The sequence below is a fragment of the Poecilia latipinna genome, unplaced genomic scaffold (assembly GCF_001443285.1).
Source record: "Poecilia latipinna isolate Pla-1442-1.1 unplaced genomic scaffold, P_latipinna-1.0 Scaffold716, whole genome shotgun sequence".
NCBI lineage: Eukaryota > Metazoa > Chordata > Actinopteri > Cyprinodontiformes > Poeciliidae > Poecilia > Poecilia latipinna.
Genome location: NW_015113332.1, coordinates 213,159 through 221,777, shown reverse-complemented (window position 1 = coordinate 221,777; position 8,619 = coordinate 213,159). Strand labels below are relative to the sequence as shown.

Sequence of the window (8,619 nt, the reverse complement as noted above, 5' to 3'; positions counted from 1 at the left end):
ATTGAAGAGTGGCCTCTGACCACTACCATCACTTTGGCCATCGTAAACTGCAACATACAAGGCTTAATATAAGCTAACATAGCAAAATAGCCATTCTTACTGCGAGCTAAAAAACAATAAACATTTTCCTAAATGACTTCAGCATACAAATTACTTACACCAGCGTTACATAAAACAAAGAGACAGTTATTATTTTCACAATAAACAAATACTTACGAACAAATCTTGTCTGAAACACAACAAATAAAGACAATAATCAGCTACTCCACGAGCTGTTTGGTGTTGCGTTCCACCAACTTCGATCTATTTTTTTCTTTAAGCATCACAAAAGCAACATAACAAAAACATCCACCAGGGGGTGCTCTAGTGCGGTTTTCAAAACCTTGCTGGTCCAGCTTAACTAAACAAAAGGCAGCACAATTATGTTTAAGGGTGTTTAAAGTTCTAATTTCGAAATTGGTACAAATATACTTTTAGTATGCCTCAGATATATTTTAGGTTGTACACTTAATACTTAGTTGACTTAAAATGTACTTTCACAAATGTAAGTATATCTGAAATATACTTAAAGTATACTTTTTTCACCTGGGGTGAGCCTCGATATAGCCAAACTCCGTCAAGTATGGCATTGTTTTTATGCCATATTAGATTCGTCGTGTTGATGCATTTTTACGTGCTTCAGCCCCGACACCGAGGTAATTTTCCACCACAACACGCAAACTTCCCCATTCACTCAGTACGTTGTAGTTCCACACGACATCGCTTAGGATTTGTTGCTGCGCGTTTGCGCAGTGTGAAGGAAAGAGGAGACCAGCTGCACAGGCAGGCTGCGAAATGAGACGCAGGTGATCAGTTTGTGTGATCGGCAACAAGAGACCGCGATCGGCGATCACCGATCATACACTTTTTCACGGAAATCGGCCGATTATGATCGGTGGCCGATCGATCTGCACACCTCTAGTTTCAAAGGCAGTTGGTCACAAGAGTTAATTTTAAAAAACACTTACCGAAAAAAGAGTGGATCGAGAATCTATAGCTAAAAACAGGAGGTGCAGAAACTAACTGCCCGTTTGCATGGCCACAGATAACAATGGCGTCATTTAAATTGTATTTTCAGATGTTTTATTGAACAGGTTGTCCTCATAGTGCTAATGTTAGCAGGTAGCTCAGTGCCGAATCACAGAAAAGCTAATATTTTATTTAGTGGGACTTTCATGCTAGAAGAAAAAGCTAAATAAATTAAATATAATCTACCCACCCATACAGTCACAGTGAGCTGTGACTATTCCCCCACATGCTTCGTATCTGGCCACTTAGTATATTCTTGTCCAGACACGGACATGGGGGTTTCTGTAGATCGGAGCAAATCGTTGGACAACATTGGACGTGAATCCAGTGTCCTACAACGACTCAACATTAACATACAACTCCAGCGTGAATTTGGGTTTACACAAGCTAAATAAATTATTTGTCGGCAGATCAAAGCTAATAGAAATAACATTAGTTCTTTTGTTATTAGCGATAGCATCGTTATCATAGACTAATTACTTGAAATGGCACAATTCACTACTCACCCGACAGAAACAAGTCGACAGTCATTAAATGCTTCTTTTGATCCTAAATGCTTGACCCAACTTGAAACTAAATGATAGTATTCTCCAGGCTTTTGAAAACTTTCTTTTGGTTCGAAGTATAATATGAGGTCTGCAGTTCCAGGTAGTTATGTTGATCGCCTCGATGCGGGTAAATCCTCAATATTATAAGAAAAGTATTTTTTTTTACCAAGATAATACGAATCATATCCTAAATATACGCGTATTTTTTCGAGATGCCTTGTTTGTTCCAGCCTATTTAGGGCATTAGTTTATTCGTGATCAATTTTGTTTTGTTTTGAACGGAGAAATCCACTTTCGGTCCTCCATCTGAATCACGTGACTGAAACCCAGCAATTGCAAGACCTTAAGATAAAATGAAACTGAATCACAGCAAAAGATGTTGAACTAAAGTTCAAGACTCTTTCTTTCGCGCTAATGCTAAACTATGTTGCATTAATTCTTTGTTACAAGTCTGGAGGATGTGTTTCTAAACTGGTAGAAACTTACTTTGCTTATATGGGGAAAAGATATGGCAATCTTCTGTAACCCACGTGACCGCCATGACCCACCCACCTTCCCTTTAAGCCGTCCCTTTAACTTCTGGGGTCCTCATGTGTATTTCCGGGTTTTCCACTGTGCTGCTGCTCACTGTTGGTTATGGCGTTGGTTGTTCATAAAACAATCTGAAATCTCCAAATCGACTCATCACTGAACAATTTCATCCCTAAAACTCGAGGATCTGCGGTGAGTTGTTGAATACCATCTGAACTTGACCTTGTATCTGCAATAATAGCGCCGCTAATGTAGCCGCTGCAATCCTCACCAGGTTGGGATTCGTTGACGCCTGGTATACAAGTTAACATTGCATCCACCTCCTCAGACAATCCGTTACTCGACGGTGAGTAAATATCATTTATATATAATGGGGCGTTATTTCCGCAACGCGCCGCCAGTTGGCATTAGCTACCAACTCGACAATCAGTTGCCCGCATCAGTTCAGTCCACTTACTAATTACTTACTTAATAAAAAGTCACACTGTTAAAGCCGAATTAAAGACCACACCTTTAATATTTAAAGGCTTCCCCTTCAACTTTAGATTTGATTATTTTTCATGATTTCTTTGGTTATTGTTGGATTCCATGCTGGTGTATCTATGAAGTCTGGTACCTAATATGATTTTGTTTGTAGCTACTTTGATCAATCACTTTCTTAAGTTGATTGATTTGATTTATTATTAGTTGTTGTTTGTAGCGACTAATTACTTTATTTGAGAAATTTTGAACTTGAATTATGAAGTGCACTTTTTAAAAGGATTTTTTTTTAAATTTTCTTTCCCATTTTTATGAATTTGATACATAGCAGTATGTATTTGATTGGTTGTTTTTTTCCATTTAGCTTATATAAATATAACATTTATATATGAACTTAATGTATGTTTTCTGACCTTTTAGGTCAGGTTTTTTTCCTCCTCCGTCATCGACTTGCTTGATGACGGAGGATGGCGAGCTACCCACACATCACCTGGTGGTAGGAAAACGAAAGACCAAACGACACTTTTCACACAGGAAGACCAAACGACACTTTTCACACAGGAAGACCAAACTAAACTCTATTTGGTTTTGAAGTATCACTGATTATTATTATCATTACTTCTTTGTTGGTTTGTTTGTTTTCCTCCCCTCGTTTCTTTTGAGCAATTTATTTTTGTTTAGTTGTTGCTGTTATTATTATTATTTACACTGCAATAAATAGCAATATAAACAAACCTCTTTGCATCATTTGCATCAATTATCCACCCAATCATGACTCCATGACGTACCTACTTCTGATTCTACAAAGTGGTTAACACTAAACCTTGCAAGCAGACCTGCACATTTAAAAAGAGCGTTACACTTCCTTTGTCCGGTGTCTGTCATCTTTATATTTATGCTCTTTGAAGAAGTAACATGTCAAAGAGTTCACTTCTGGTTCTGTTGTTCAAGTCTGTTCAGCTTTGGAATTGTCTGGTTAGAAAGGGAATATTCTGTATTTTCTGGATTAAGTCGCATCAGTCAAATAATGCATCATGAGAAGGAAAAAACATGTATGATCTCGTCAGGTGTGATCTGGTGACACGTTATGTTCATTTACTTGCTTTTTAACAAACTCACATGGGATCAGCTGCCTCCAGATTTTTTTTTTTCGCTGACCTCTGTCTCAAGAGGACAGAGAAAAGAGACAGCAGAGATTAATTCAAATTGTTTGGTATGTGTGCATTCTTTTGGTCACTTCCTGCACAAAAAGCATTACATGTCATGAGACCAGCAAACATTTTTTGTTGTGTAAATCCTTCATGTCTGTCTCCTTCCCACAGATACAGCTTTGAAGGGGTGCTTCTGTCTATCTATGGGATGAACCGATCAGAGCTGGAGTGTCCTGGGAAGGTGTGTAGGTTCCAACAGCCTGAAGAGGTTCTACAGCTGTTAAATGTGGAAGATGCTGAGCTCTACATTGATTTCATTGTCCTTGGTATCTTCTTTATAGTTCTTCGACTGACCACTTACCTTGTCCTATGCTACAAGGTCAAGTCTGAGATAGATTTTTCTGTCCTTTTCAATAGTCTCATTCTGATGCACAGAGTATGAGATGTCATTATAAACCTGGGAAGTTTGCGTACTCAATTTTCTCTGCTGCTAAATGGACAGAACACAAACTCTTCTGCCAAGCAACAACTGGAGTGACAGTTCAGAGAGGCCATCAAATGGATCAGCTTTCTCTGTTTTACCTCATTTAAACTGTTGAATCCACAAAGATACATTAACAGTAAGACTGAGCCACTTTCCCCAGCAGAGTTCCTCTGGCATATGTTTGAAAAGATGTAGAAATTTTGTTGCCTTACTGCAACATATTGAAACATGTTGTTAAGCTCACAAAGTGAAAGGTGAAAAGTCCTCCACATGAAGATGCATACTGAAGTGAAAACATACTTAAATTGTTTGAAGGTTTGATCAAAAAGGCTAACTCAAACATGTTTCTGTTTCATTTAATTAAAGATAAAGCCCTTTTAGCACTGCAGGGTCCGGCCTGGCTCAAACCGGCTCCTTTCGACACGGACCTATTGGTGCTATGGCCCTGGTCGTTTTGCATTGAGCAGGATACATCACGTAAATCCGAGGCAATCTCCCCAGAGACTGCAGAACAGATTTCGTCTTGGGTCTCCCGTCCTTCTTTTTCTGTATGCGCTCATGATTGTGGAAGCTGAGGGATATATTTACCTCAGCTTTACATTTAACGAAAAAAAAAAATCTCATCTGAATGTCGTCTCTGAGCTGGATTCGCAGCCAGCTGAACTACTGCTGCGGCAGGTGGGATTTCCCGGCTGGAGCGACGCCAGATGCGGAAATCCCCTCGTTTACAGCCTTGGCGACTTCTGATCGGTTCAATTGGAGAAATGTTATTTACATTTACCATTAAAATCTTTGGCTGAAGAGGCGATTGTAATCCCAGTGTAGGGTAAGAATAGATTATGACGGGAATTTATTGATGCAGCATATTGAAATGACAGCCATCGAGAAAGTCTAGTACTCCTCTGATCCAGAGATCTGGCCTTTGTCCCGCCCCTGCAGCCAACAGCTAACTCCAACCCGGCCTGGTCTGACCGGCCCGATTGGAACCGCAGCTCTCGGGGTTCCAGGGAGTGGGGTGGTACCGGGCTGGAAGTGCTAATGCAAAAACGATTAAAGCCCGACCGACCCGGGTTGACCTGGGTCCAGCTGTGCAGTGCAAAAGGGACAGGATGTGCAGGCATGATTATCTTATCCAGTAATTGAAAGGTTTACTTATAGGACAAATATTTTTCATGGCAATTCAGTGTAAGACCAGACTTGAAAGAAGTCGCTTTGTTCATGGACACCACAGCAGCTCACCTGCCTCCTTCACTGTGTTTGTGAAAATTCACTGGGGGAAAAAAACCCTCCCTCCATCCACACTGCAGTATTGTTCTTCTTTTTCTTCCACTCTTTCATATGTTACTTTGGATGATTGACCCCAGGTACTTCAGCCCATTTGCTTTTAGTACGTCTTCACTTAGAGGTGTCACTTTTTTACTCGCATCTCTTTCATTCACACCCATTTATTTTGTAATTCGTCAAAATGCATCATAACAGCTGTCTCATGTTTATTCTATGGAGTGCTTATTGGAGTCTTGGAGCTGATAACCAAAACTGCCTCTTAAACAGAATTTTAAAAAACAAGGTGCTTAGACTGTCTCCAATGTTAATAAAGTTAGGAAATTTGTGTTTGTTTAAATGTTGCAAATGTAGTTAGAAAACTGGTTAATTTCCCTTTTTATAGTACCATAGTGTTTGGAAACCTGCCTTAGCTGAGCATTAGATGATTTTGCCAGTAATTGAGTTTATGTATTTTCGACTGAAGTTTGAAGATATGAGACTTATTGGGAATTTAAAATTTTATGTGACACAGGAGATTCATTAGTGCATAGAATAACTACACATAGCCACAAGAACCTGGTGTCTTGTCGCATTTGGTTTCACACTATGAATTTCATATTTGTTGCAAGTCAGTCTTTATTTCATTTATTATATAATTTTGTAACAGGAAAAGATTAAAAGGAATTGGGCCTTGCGCAGCATAAATCCTGCTTTTCAGCAGGTTCTTCTACAGAACATAAAGCACACATCCAACATCGCATAACATTAATAGAGACACACACACACACACACATACCAATTTACAAAACAGAAGAATACACAGCAGATGTCTAACAATGATTTTTAAAAAAAGTGTCCAACAGATGATGCACATGAGACATCTTAAGAAGTACCAATGTTGAAATCAACTTTATATGTTGTGGAATGTCATTCCATGCTTTAGAATAAACATAGAAAAATTATCTCTGGCCGTAACAGTTTTTAAAGGCTGGTAGTGGTAAGTATTCATTGGTAACAAACGTAGTCGAGTGACCATTTCTAAGATTGAGTTTAGGGATCACGGCTGAAATAGCTACACATGAAAAACCTGAAAATACATGGCTGGGCTATTCGCTCTGGCATGAACAACATGCCTAAGCTGATCCCACCTGTCAAGACTGCAGGCAAGGCCATCCAATAATCTTCATTCCCAAACTGTGGAGGTGCGCTGATAAACCCCTCTATGTATGGGACAGCATTGTCTTCCTTGAGGACAGTTTGTTCGCAGACTGTAGAGAGAGATTACCACTGGTTGTAGATTCTATTCTTGTTATCTCTCTGGATTTAGATTGACACTAAAGACAACAAGCCAACACTGTAAGAAAAAGTCCGTAAATTTCACGGTAAAAAATTGTAAAATACAACAGTTTCTGACCGTAATATACAAAACATTTTATCGTAGAAAATACATGGAATCACCGTCAGTCAACACAGTAAAATAAGTCTATAAATTTACGGCAAAAAATCGTAAAATAGTAACAGTTGCTGACTGTAATATAANAAAGCACATGGGCAAAAACCATGAGTGAAACGGTGACTGGGACTGACTAGTATATATTCCATTGAGGGAAAGTAATTGTAACATATTAATTGAATATGTTAAGATAAAGGCTCGTTTTGAAGTATAAACTGCTACTTGCTTCGAAGAATTCAATGCGGCCTTCATAACAGACACGTGTGTTCATCTGCTCTACCGCTAGCAAACAACCGTACTGATTAAATAACATAAAAGTCAAGCAGATGGCAGTAATGCGCCCCACAATTTACAGGACACACTTCCTGCTAAAGAGCCCCCTGGTGGTTGAAGAAAAATCCACATATAAACCGGAAAATACAATAAATGGAAAAAAAAATCTGAATGGTCTCTGGTATTGTTCAGGGGGCCGGACCAAATGTGGAGGCCCGCGGGCCGTAGTTTAGGGACCTCAGATGTGAGGCCTATCTTATGAATCTTTAAACTGTTGTCACGTTTGTATTAAAGGGTTACTCGTCAAGAAGCCAATGAGGATTTTACACATTAGGAGGCACGGAGAGTAGGTTTCTGTGTTAATTTGAGGACCCAAGTGAAACCAGGCAGGAAGTCAGGAGACAAGATGAACTTGATAATATTTACAGACACAAAATCCTAAGGCAGGAAACACAAAGTTTAGAAAATTGGAGTAGGAGAGAGTACCAACTGATCTAGGGAGGAGGAATACATATTAGGGAAAGTGACTACTAGGATGTGACTGTGGGTAAAGTAGTCATCTTGTGATCGGGAGGCTGTAGGTTCAATTCCTCCTCCCACATGTCGGTGTGACCCTGGGGAAGGCACTTAACCCCAAACTGCCTTTTGATACACCGATACAGACATAGCAGATCTGTGATGTAAATGTATACACCGATACATTTATTTTGTGAGTGAGAATAGGTGAATGTGACTCTAGTGTAAATCGGTTCGAGTGGTCAAAACGATTGGAAAAGCGCTATGTAAGTTCAGTGACTTTATAAAACAGGTGGGACAAAGTGGAAACAGCCACTTTGAAAGGGAATGACTGAAAAGAAACAAACAGTCTAAACACAATATAATTCCACATAAAAACAAATTAAAACAAACAAACAAAACCACAGGACCAGGCAAAACATAACAGGGACTAGGACCTAAATAAAATGTAAAAATAAAAACAACCAAATTATAAATATACCAGAAGAAGAAGAAAATAATGATGGAGTGCTAAGAGAGAAAGGATAAAGAGAATACAGAATAAGACCGTAGAAGTCTTCGTCTACACATGCAGAAATGGAGTATAACAGACTTCGGAAAGGGAGAAAGTGGTTTCTTCAAAGTGACCACCAACAACAACGTCACTGAAAAGTACAAGGCACTAGTAGATACAAGATGTACCTGGTGGCAACTGCAGCTCCACATGTAGTGTATCTGAAAACACCTGTGTGTGTTTGTCAAGAGTGGAGTTATTGTGGGACTATAGAAATCCACTTTGATCTCAGCTCCTCTTGTGTTAGCTATTAGCTTCACCTTCTGCATCCAGTTTATGTGGATTTGAGCCAAATTAAG

General features: G+C 39.3%; 1 long non-coding RNA gene across 1 annotated transcript; it reads left to right on the top strand.

Annotated features, from left to right (window-relative positions):
* Positions 1–2,180: 2,180 nt before the first annotated feature.
* Positions 2,181–6,881, top strand: LOC106955210 (uncharacterized). The gene is made up of 2 exons (XR_001426522.1): positions 2,181–2,493; positions 3,950–6,881. It is a non-coding gene; the product is annotated as an uncharacterized LOC106955210 (long non-coding RNA).
* The last annotated feature ends 1,738 nt before the right edge of the window (positions 6,882–8,619 follow it).